General features: G+C 40.0%; 1 long non-coding RNA gene across 1 annotated transcript in view; it reads left to right on the top strand.

Moving 5' to 3' along the window:
* LOC112487915 (uncharacterized) overlaps positions 1 to 10,610 on the top strand; it is an 82,675-nt gene that overhangs the window by 6,832 nt on the left and 65,233 nt on the right. The window lies entirely within an intron of this gene.

The raw sequence follows: 10,610 nt of genomic DNA, 5'->3' as shown, positions 1-10,610 counted from the left end.
TTTTTTTTTCAAACAATGTGCTGTGGGGACATAATTATCTGTTTGAAGCAGCATTTCAGGTTGTTACCTCTAGAGGGAGTTAGCTCCATAAAAGCTTGGGAAACACTGACATGATAGTCAGACAATGATATCAATGCTTCAAGATGAAGTAAAGAATTTGACCTTTTCTTTCTGAATCCAACTATGATTTGGCCAGTGTTTTAAGATTTAATGAAAACACATTTCAGTGAGGAAGAATTAGGAACAAACTTTATCAACTTTCTGAGCTGCTTTTAAACTTTAAAAAAATTCAAATATAGGGAGCATAATTATCCCTTGTCTTTTTATCCCTTGTCTTTTTATCCCTTGTCTTTTTATGTGTTGCTCTTCTATGAAAACCTGGCAAATAGTGTCCAAATTACAGCTGAAGATTTGGTTCACTGTAATCTCTGGAGATTGTAATGGAGTGGTGTGAAGCAACGCTGAAGCCTCATTTGTCTGACTAGTGTGTTGATGTTTATGGGGGAAACAGTATGCACAGATGCAGTGCTTTTCCTCAAAGTGGCTTCTGGTCTTTCATTAGTCATTGTGCTGGCTAAAGCAATGCAAACACACTGTGGGCTCTCTGTTCATGAGAACATCTCCCTGTTTGTCCTGCACTAACTCTGGACCAAGTCACACGCAACAGAGACGGCAACAATGTTCTAAACTAAACTAAACTAAACTAAACTCACTTCAACCTGGAATATGCCTGCCTCCAAATAATTGGGAAAAAAAAGGTGGAACACTCAGAAGTTTTATGAAAAATGACATGGTTTCCTCCCCACCTTTTTTTCTGTCCCAGTACTTTGGTGGATGGGATGTTGAAGAATAAAGCTGGTCTTTGTGCCCAGTCTGATCAAACCCTACCATCCCAGGGGGGTAGGCGCATGTGTGTGTGTGTTTGGGTGTGTGTGGCACTGGGGTGCAGAAGGTTAAGGTCACTTGGTCAGTCCCTGTGACCGTCCAGTGAGAGAATCAGTCGACACCTGTAAATGAAATCGGGCAGGTGCACAAACCCTCCCAACTAAGGCTGAATGAACACAACACCTCCTCCTCCCCTCTGATACTGCACCAGACGCTGGTCAAGCCTCATTCTGACTTTGAACCTGTTCTCCTGCAGTGAAATAAAAAAAAAAGACAAAATAAATAGAATTTGAGTAATTTTTCTAATTAAAAAACTACTTATTTTAACTAAATGACAACCACACTTGAGACCTTAGGAATTAATGTAATCCATGTCCATGCTCAGACATTTGCCGCAGTACATTAACGAGTACATTAAGATAATGTAACTAAACAATAGTTATGTAATAAAATTGAACCTGTGCTTTTGAAAAGTGAAGACTCTCCCCATGTTTATCCTTCCTGTACACGTGCTTCTTGTACTTGAACTTGTCTTTCTTCTCTTGGTACACACTGATCACGACCTTACAGACAGACTGTACTCCATTATGGATTTAGTTGATTTCAGTGACAGACTTTAAAAGCTCCTTTTAGCCATGTGATCCAGTCCAAATTTCCCTCGAATCATGTCTGATAACTCTTACTTGACCATGTCATGTGTTCTGTAGAACAGCCTTCAGTGTGCAGACTTTTTTAACTCGCCCTTCTCCAGAGTGTATCTTGTTAGCTTTGAGGTTGTTGTTGGTTTGCCATAGTTAGGATGCCTGAGGTTTAGAAGCAGTCATTTTGACAGCATAGACGCAGGGAAGATGAATGGCTATGTACCAAACCAGGAGAGAAAAATAGTGAAAGGGCAGTTTAACATTATAATGACAGGTTTAATAAAAATAAAAAAGCCCTCTCCCGTCTATGATATAATTATGACATACATTTGAAGAGCTTAAGTGGAGGTTTAGGGGCCTGCGAGTCAAAGTTTATTAGAAGCTAACTCTACTTAACATTGATCAGCTCTAGTTAGAAACAGCAGCAGCGTGGCTGCCCAGCTATTATAACCATACCACATTGAACTAATCCAGTTATCTGGGCCTCCTCATGAACACCGAGCCCTTGATACTCAACTGCATCAGTGAAGCAAACATATCGCTGCCATACAAGACCGAAGCCTATGAACTCCGCAAATATTCATTCCCCAGAATATGACTCATAAAATTCCCAGATGACTGTGACAACACTGATCCACTGTCCTGTCATCAGCTTATGAATTAGACAGGCCTCGGTGTGGACAGCAATTGATAGCACATGCCTGACTGGGGTCTGTGAAAACATAGTAGCTCAGTAGTTTTTTTTTTTTTCCTGACATTGCGTCTATTAAAGGTGCAAATATCCCTGTGTCAATCCTATTCATTCTCTCGGTGTGAAGTAAGCATAGAGAAATCATGGCGTGGGGCAGCAGGGGGTGGACAGTGTTATGAAAATAGACCTGCGCACATACTATACATAAATACAGGACATAGAAGTTCAAGCAGATGCTTTCTGATTCCTGAAATCCTATTATGCACTAACACAGGGAGGATTAGATACAAACTGGACTGGGACAGGTGCAGCAGTTGGACGGTGGAGTGTGACTGGTGTTTCATGTAGCAGCGGTGGACCAAAGTTTCTACAAAGTATATTTCAATAAATATGGATGACTCTCTGAAACTGTTGACTTATGCACAAATGCAAAAAGATGCCAAACAATAAAAGCAGATCCACCCAACTGACATCATAGGTATTATAGCTGACCTTTCAATTCATGTGAAGTGATTAAACATTTGTCTTAAAAATGATAGCTATTACAAGTAATAAGTGATAATATGCTTTTTAAAAACACATTTTAAAGATCCCATTTATATACCAACCAATAATGTCCCGGATAGATGCATTAAAATAACATTCTTAAAATTCTCTGAAGGGTTCATGTTTGTAAATGTGAAAATTGTAAAAAAAAAAAAGAAAGAAAGAAATTGAATGCGTTTCTTAGATTATCATGATTAAGACCATAAATTCTCCAGAAATACCTCCAGAATGGACTAGAATTCAATGTCGTTGCCAAACACAAAGACTTCCATTCATGAAAAATAACTCTACCTGTGCTCCACTTTCACGGCTTCACCTTGCAATCATAGTTTTCAGCCAGATGTCAGCGTTTGTTTTTTTTTTGTCTAGTCTGTACTCTATAGATACTCCTTCATTTTATGTTTCCGCTCCAGAGTGCCAGGTATGACAGGAGTGTGAAAAAAAAAAACAAAGTAGCGACGGTGTTGATTGTAGATGAGAGGAAATGTCGGTGAGTGAAACCAGCCACTGTCTGACGGGGTTACAAAGTTTAAATGTTCTTTCCTCTACTATGCTGGGAAAATGACAGAATTCTGGGACTCAAACTCCCAGGTTACCCAAGAAATTTTAATATTTAGAGATTTCTTTTTTTCTCATCAGTTGTTGCTGGGCAGCAGGTGAGGCAAACCTTTGCTATTCCGTCTGTGTATGTGTGTGTGTGTGTGTGTGGGGGGGGGGGGGGTTGTAGCTCAGAGTGTGTGTAGAAGAACCTCAGGGTAATTTTATTAATCTACATGGGAGATTTTTCTTTTCTCGATAAAACCCTTTCTGCCCCTTCTTTGTAGCAGACGCCCCGTCTGCCCTCAACTTTTGTCCCGTGTTCTTTAAGCTCGGCAGGGATCTGTGTCAGACATCCCCCCTGAAGGACAGCCTGTGTGAAAGTAGGAGTGGGTGTGTGTTAGTGATTCAGAACAATACATTCATTAGAAAGAATGTAGTAAATAGTGAAAACCGTTTTCTGTTGACTTTTCACGGAACACATGGCGCAGGAACAGTTTTGAGAAACTTCAAGATTACTCGCAATAAGAAAGTTGAAAGAAGGCAGATGGCCTGAGCTTTATTTTTCTAGTGAACAATTTCCTCTCACTCTAAGGGGTCCTAATGGAAAGACTCTGAATTAAAACATGTGTGAAAGTACAATTCCGCCCTTCGTTTCTCACCCAGGCAGAACAACCCCGGCGAACTGCACTGAAAAGAGAATTTGTCTTTTGATGAAGCAAATTAATGCAGACATTTTTCCGTCCAGTGGAAAAAAAAAAAAAAATCTGACTCTTTTCCTCCTTCAGCTCAGTGTTGGCCACATCTGGTCTGATGGAGTTACCAGTGGCTAATGCTGGGTTATTGATTTCAGGAATTGTTGAGACAGTGTGGTTGAAGCAGTCAACAAAAGCCGTCTCAGATGTTCCAAACATTAAAACCTTGGACTGATGCCGGTGCTTAGTTAGCGCAGGACAATTATTCCCTGTGCTAACTAAGCACAAAGAAGCCTTCAACGTCATTGTGGTGTTACAGAATACGTATGTGGTCAACAAAGTTGGGGTCGTGTTGTAGCAACCACGAATACTGGCACCAATTACTTACGGTAAACTTTAACTGTATTTACTGTATTTGTTTTTTATTGGTTTTACTTTAATTCATTATTAAATCTGTCAGAGGTCATGGGGTCAACCTCAGCTAGTCCCAAATAACATCAGGTAAAGGACAAGATGTTATTTTCCTTTGGGGTCCCCACTACATGGCTATTGTCTCCCACTGTAAAATCACAGATGCAGGCTTTGACGTTAATGCTCAGACTTTTTTCTTTTTTAATATTTGGCTCATAAGATCCATTTCTGTTTGTATTAAAATCAAGCTGAAACATGCACTCATTTGACCTGAGAACACAATTTAGTTGTCTTTCGATCCATCTCAATTCATATTGGCCCTGATGAACTCCAACAGTGTGTTCAATAATATCGTTCTCTTTGCATGTTACGATCTCATGAAGTATTTTCTAATGACGCAGCCGATCGTGTAGAGAGACGTTTCTAATGAAGATAATCCACCTTCAGCAGTGGATTCAAACTTTGGCTTTAATGCTCGGAAATGTCTCTCATGTCTTTGAATCTTTTCAAAATATTTTGAACTGTAGACGGTAACACTCCTCAGTGTTTTGGCCGTCTGAGTTGAGACATTATGCTTGTCAAAAATTTAATTTCGTTCAGTTTTTTTTTTATTCCTTTTTGTGAATAAACCTTTCATATTTTCATATAATCTAATCTGTTCTTTTTTTAATTTTCCACAAATACATTTATGTTTGAAAGCACTGCAGTTGTGATTTGTCTAAATTGACCATATATCGAAGCGTGGATTCAAACCGGCAACTCTTCTGCAGTTAAACAACAGCAGTAAACACCACTCCATGATGCAGCCCTGTCATTACTTTACTCCTTTTTCTTTATGTTAAAGTAGGAATGTGAATGCTAATTAACTGCAACTAACATCGTCAATCTAAGATATGACATGTCAAACACAGACCACACACATATGGGTTTTTATTATGTTGAATAAACAAACACATGCCTGACTATTTTGCCACTAATATCATTTCCCGCTGGGAAGGTTTCAGTTTATATAATATTTGCAGAAATCCAATAGATCCAAACAATGGAAGCTTGCGATTGGTGTTAATACAAAAAGAAAGAAAAATCACATTAATCATCTGCCACGGCTCTGAATATTAATGTGGTTGTACTTTGTTGTAGTAACTAAAAAAATCTTCAGTCCAAGACGCTTGAGGCTCAAACAATTGAACAAGTGTCGATTAATCTCACACAAGAAATTCATTTCATGTTTGAAAACCAGTCATATAAAAATACCCACAGTCCATAAAACAGCAGGAGCTGAGAGCCAGTGATTTCTAATTAGAGCCAAAGCTCATTCCAGCTAATGACCAGAGTGGGAGCTTAAGGCGGGGACGCTACATGTGTGCTGCATGCTGGGTAAATCCAATGATCAGCAGCAGCTGCGGAAAATAAAATCAAGTAAGATAAAATAATAAAAACAACAACTGGGAGATTTTTAGTACGAACCGAAGGGGGGTCAGGGGGTGCGGTGGTGGGGTATGTTTTTGCGTACAAGTTGTTACTCCAAACCTTTAAAAGTGCTCTACTTAGTGACCCACTCAAGTACTTTGGAGCTGTACTAAAACCAAACAAATATTGCATGTAAACATGGACGTGCTGCCAAACCATACTTCAACTGCAACACAGTTTATGTCATTCCTTAAAAAGTATGACATCAACCAAAAGTATGTTTTTAACTAAATAGCAAATGTCGAGGATCACTATCGGCCACAGGAGCCGCAACGACGATAACACTGATGACTGTATTTGTGATTTTATTTCCTCATTCACCTGTGTTTCCAGAGATAATCCCTTTCGGTATTCCAGTCATTTAGACAGTGTGAAACACATTGTTACTCACTGGGCTGTGGAGAGTATCTGGTCAGCACACATGCTGCACGTATGTGAAGCACGTGAGGCCAGTAAAATATCCCTGGTCCTGCGTCTGACTGAAGAGGAGGGGCCGACCCACTGCAGTGGCTGTTTATAGCCAGTGATAATGACCTCCATATAAAAGCAACAGTGGGCTAATTGTGCAAGTGTGATTGTGTCATCGGGAGGTTATTCAGTACAACGAAGGGGGTGAAGTGCAGATTAGAGCGACATTTAGAATTAATACAGCAGTGATTTTTCAGCTAAATACAACCAAAATGAAATTATTCTATAGAATTGGGAACAACTATATCTAAGCATCAAAATTGACATATAGCTCTTTGTATCAGCTGCTCCAAGAATGTGAATACAATTTGGTCAATAGAATCTTAAAATATAAAAATATATTACAAATGCCACTTTATTTTTGTCTTTTTTTATCAGAGAACTTAAACATTTCAGGTTGGGTTTCCTGAGAGGACATTTATGTCCCAAACAAAGATGGATGCCACAGCTGTACATAGTCGTTACATTTAGCGTGAAAATTGTTTATGTCATTTGCTGCAAGGTTATGCATACTCTATCTGTCTGACTGTACCATTTCCTGTATTTGGAAGCTCTTCTAAGGTCCACAATGTTAAAAGTGATAAGGTTTGTTCACAGCTGTCTACAACCGTGTTTTCAGCTGTTTAGTTTCCACCATGAGCAAATGTAAGTTATAGAACAAAGTCACGAGGACCAAAATCGTAAACTGTAAGGATTCATCACAGTCAGCTGTAAATTTCACCGCCTGAAGCTTTTATGGTGTTGGATGAAACAACATGTTCTGATTATTTTGTCATTCGGTGAGGTTCACTCAGACTCCACTGTGATAGGATGTAGTTTCTTTTTGTCCTTAACTTACTGCTTCAGAGTCTGAAATTATTTCTGCGCAGCTCTACAGTGACAGGCGTCCTATTGTATTTTAATGAGTCTGATATGCAGCGTGAGGGTGATTTACTCTGACTGCACGCTGAGTTACGTGTTTATGAATCCTTGGCCAGCAACAGGCTTTCAATCAGTGGACATTATTCAAATCACAGACCCTGTCCTGAGGAGAACTTTCATCTGGGTCAAAGGGCAAACTTCTCTGGACATAGACATGTGACGAAAGGTTGGACGTGGGGAAGAGCTAATGCAGCACAGATTTGAGGGCGCTCAGGGATTGCGTTTGGATGCAAAGGGATATGAGCAGGTTTGTTGTACTTGGATGAGTCATTTGGCTGCAGAAACTCCCTTCTTTGATCAGGACTGAAATTAGTTGGCTCCTATGGTTCAAACCATTAAACACCACTTAACTCAGCTCCGGTACATGCTAAACGTGTGAGTGTGTGTGTGTTTTGCTCATGCATCAATGGAAACACACTTCTGTTGTAAACCTTAGAAAATGTCTAAATCACCGACCTTGGGTGTAAAAACGGGATCAGAACTGGTCATTTTGGCAGCTTTAGCTTCATGCTACCAAGACTTTGGGTAAGGTTGTACATTTCAGACTACTTCAAGTACTTGGTTCTTCCTCTTCTTCTTCTGTTTGTTTTTCTTCTTCTTCTTCAAACTTTTAAACACAAAGCGGTTGACATACAAATAATCTCAGCTCCAACACAGACACAATGTGGCTCAGTGAGAAGATTAAGACATCATATTGTATGATACGGATTTTATTTTTACAGCAGTTAGTTGTATTTCTGCCTGATAAAGCAACTAAGACCAAACAAGTCGAGTTGTGTGTTTGTTATAAGGTGTTAAATCAAAGTTAGATTGGAACTATTTGTTTTTTCTTACAAGATGTGGCGAGGACTGAGTTCTTTACTGCTGTTGTAGTGTCTGTGGTTGGTTGTAGGAGATAAAACATTATATCTTCCATCTGTGCTCCATTAGAAAATATTTAGTTCATTAGGGATGCATAATTAATTGATCCCACGGGCCAACTTATGTCAAGTGCACCAATCTATGGGCCAAAACGTGGGCATTAATACTTACTGTTGAGTTTCTTCAATGTTCGTCAGAAAAATGCATTTGAGTTGATTTTTTCCCCCTTCTTCACTTCTTTACCTGCTGCGTGTCTTCACAAAGCATTTAGACAGTTAGCACTGTTAAAAGCCAATATTTTACCCAGAATATTGCAAACCAGCCCACCTGGCTTCTGAGGAAATGTTGGAACGTTTCAGAGAATGTGATGTGTTACTTGTGTTGTGAAATATTTGCACATTTGACTCTAGGAGTTCTATAAACAATAGAGCATTTGGGCCATTTATGTCATAAAAACACTTTCCCTGAGTCACTATCTGTGCTCTTTACTTTACTCCTCAAATTGTGAATCATTTTGAATCCCACAACCACAACTTGACAATATTTAATCAAAGACACAAGCAGATGGGGTGGGGGTGGTGGGGGGAGAAAGTGTGGGAGATGGGACTGAAAGCTGAGACAGCGAGGAGGAATGCAAGAAGAGACATAGCGAGAGAGAGGTCTGAGGAAAGATGAAACGGCATGTGTTTGTGAATAAATCAAACACCCGCTACATGCGTGCCAACTTGTGTAATGACAACGGCACAGGTCACACAGCAACCGGCTTAAGTTGACTTATTACAGAGCAGACGTATCTGACACATACGCAACTGCAGACCAGATTCCACAAAGCCCATCCCTCTTGGATAGAAATCGCAGGGGCAACTCGCCATAAAGACAGCTACTCTGGGTCTGCATTATAAGGAGTTGTCTTCCAGCTATTTAATCAGAGATGTTTTTTATTGCTGGTAGTTAAGTAGTGGAGATTTATGGGTGTGTAGAGAGGTGTTGCATGAGAACGGGAAAACACAGCCTTGTTGAACTCAGTGTTAAACGTTGAGCGTTGAGGCTGAGACGAGCGGGTTTAGGTCGAACGTTACACTTTTTTTTGGGTGTTCTCTCCGCCGATGTGTTCTCTTCATCCTACTTCTATTTCTGTGTCTATTCATCATCTGTCACTTACAGCTGTATCATAACAACCCTGAACACAAACATTATTCCATAAATCTCTAACACGTTCGGGCTATGCGGACAGGACTGTTTGTGTGCATTGATGTAAAAAAGCCACACAGAGATGAACAGTTACAGTTTATAATTTCCAATTCCACTGTTAGTCTGGGAACAGTGAAAACAGTGGTCATGATGACACACACGTTGACAGAGGACGGAGAGAGACATGTGTTGTAAATAGGAACACAAAAATGAATTTATAGGCCAAACATTTGAAGAATCAATAACATGAAGCATTTCGACAATTATCAACATTGACTTAAAACTAAAATTTTGTTTTTAAAAGTCAAAAAAAAAAGTATTTGAGGAATGTTTAGAACATTTCAGGACAGCAAGACTGTCAAATGTGCAGTCAGAACGACAGATGGGTTTTCAGTAGGAAGGAACTGTCTTTCCCGTGGACACTGTACCAAAGAACCATCATCATTAACAAAACCTTGAACATGACACTAAGTGACACGTCATCATGTTTAAGGAGGTGAGTAAATGCTCAGTGCTTTGAAAAAAAAAACACCCTTGTGGTTGTTTGTCTGAGTAGTAATAGATATAATTGGCTTAAAACAAGTTTGCCTAAGGGTGGAAAGGGGGATCTCTGTTCCTAAAAACCAACACAGGGAGTGTGCGTGTACGTGTATGTGTGTGTGTGTGTGTGTGTGTTTTAAGGCATGCCGTACTCTGTTTACACACCTTCAGGGACACACTCCCTTTGCCCTGAACGTGCCCTGTAAAAACAACATACACAACACAAACACAAAAACAGAAACACATTTCCTGAGGTGTTTAAAAAAAATACAATTGCGTATTAGTGGTGGAATATACTTTTAGGTATATTTTTCTTTGACGCTACTACACAGGAAGATGATACAGTCCTATAGTTTTGTATTATCAAAAAAGTTTGGTAGTATGAGCAGTCAAACTGAAATGAAATCATTAAAACTCAGGCTTGATGAATCCAGATGCTGTGACACTCCCAGTTAATCTTTCTCTCCACACGTCTTGTCAAACCTTCTCTCCTCTCATCCCACTCTTCCCTTCTCTCGTCTCTCAGAGTCATGGCTCATTGGAAAACAAACATCCTGACCCTCTCACACCACCACCACCACTACCACCACCTCTCCCCCGGGCTCATCTATAAACTCTTATCCCACCAGCCCTCTCTCTCTCCCTCCCTCCCTCCCTCCCCCCCCCAGCTTTGCCCTGTAACCATATCCTACCTGCAGCGTATCCTTTACATGCATTCATCAATGTCAGCCCTTTAGACGAGCTCTTAAAGGC

This window comes from Cynoglossus semilaevis, chromosome 13 (assembly GCF_000523025.1).
Source record: "Cynoglossus semilaevis isolate Cse_v1.0 chromosome 13, Cse_v1.0, whole genome shotgun sequence".
NCBI classification, from domain to species: domain Eukaryota; kingdom Metazoa; phylum Chordata; class Actinopteri; order Pleuronectiformes; family Cynoglossidae; genus Cynoglossus; species Cynoglossus semilaevis.
Note: the sequence above shows the minus strand (reverse complement) of the source record. Positions and strands in the feature narration are given on the sequence as shown.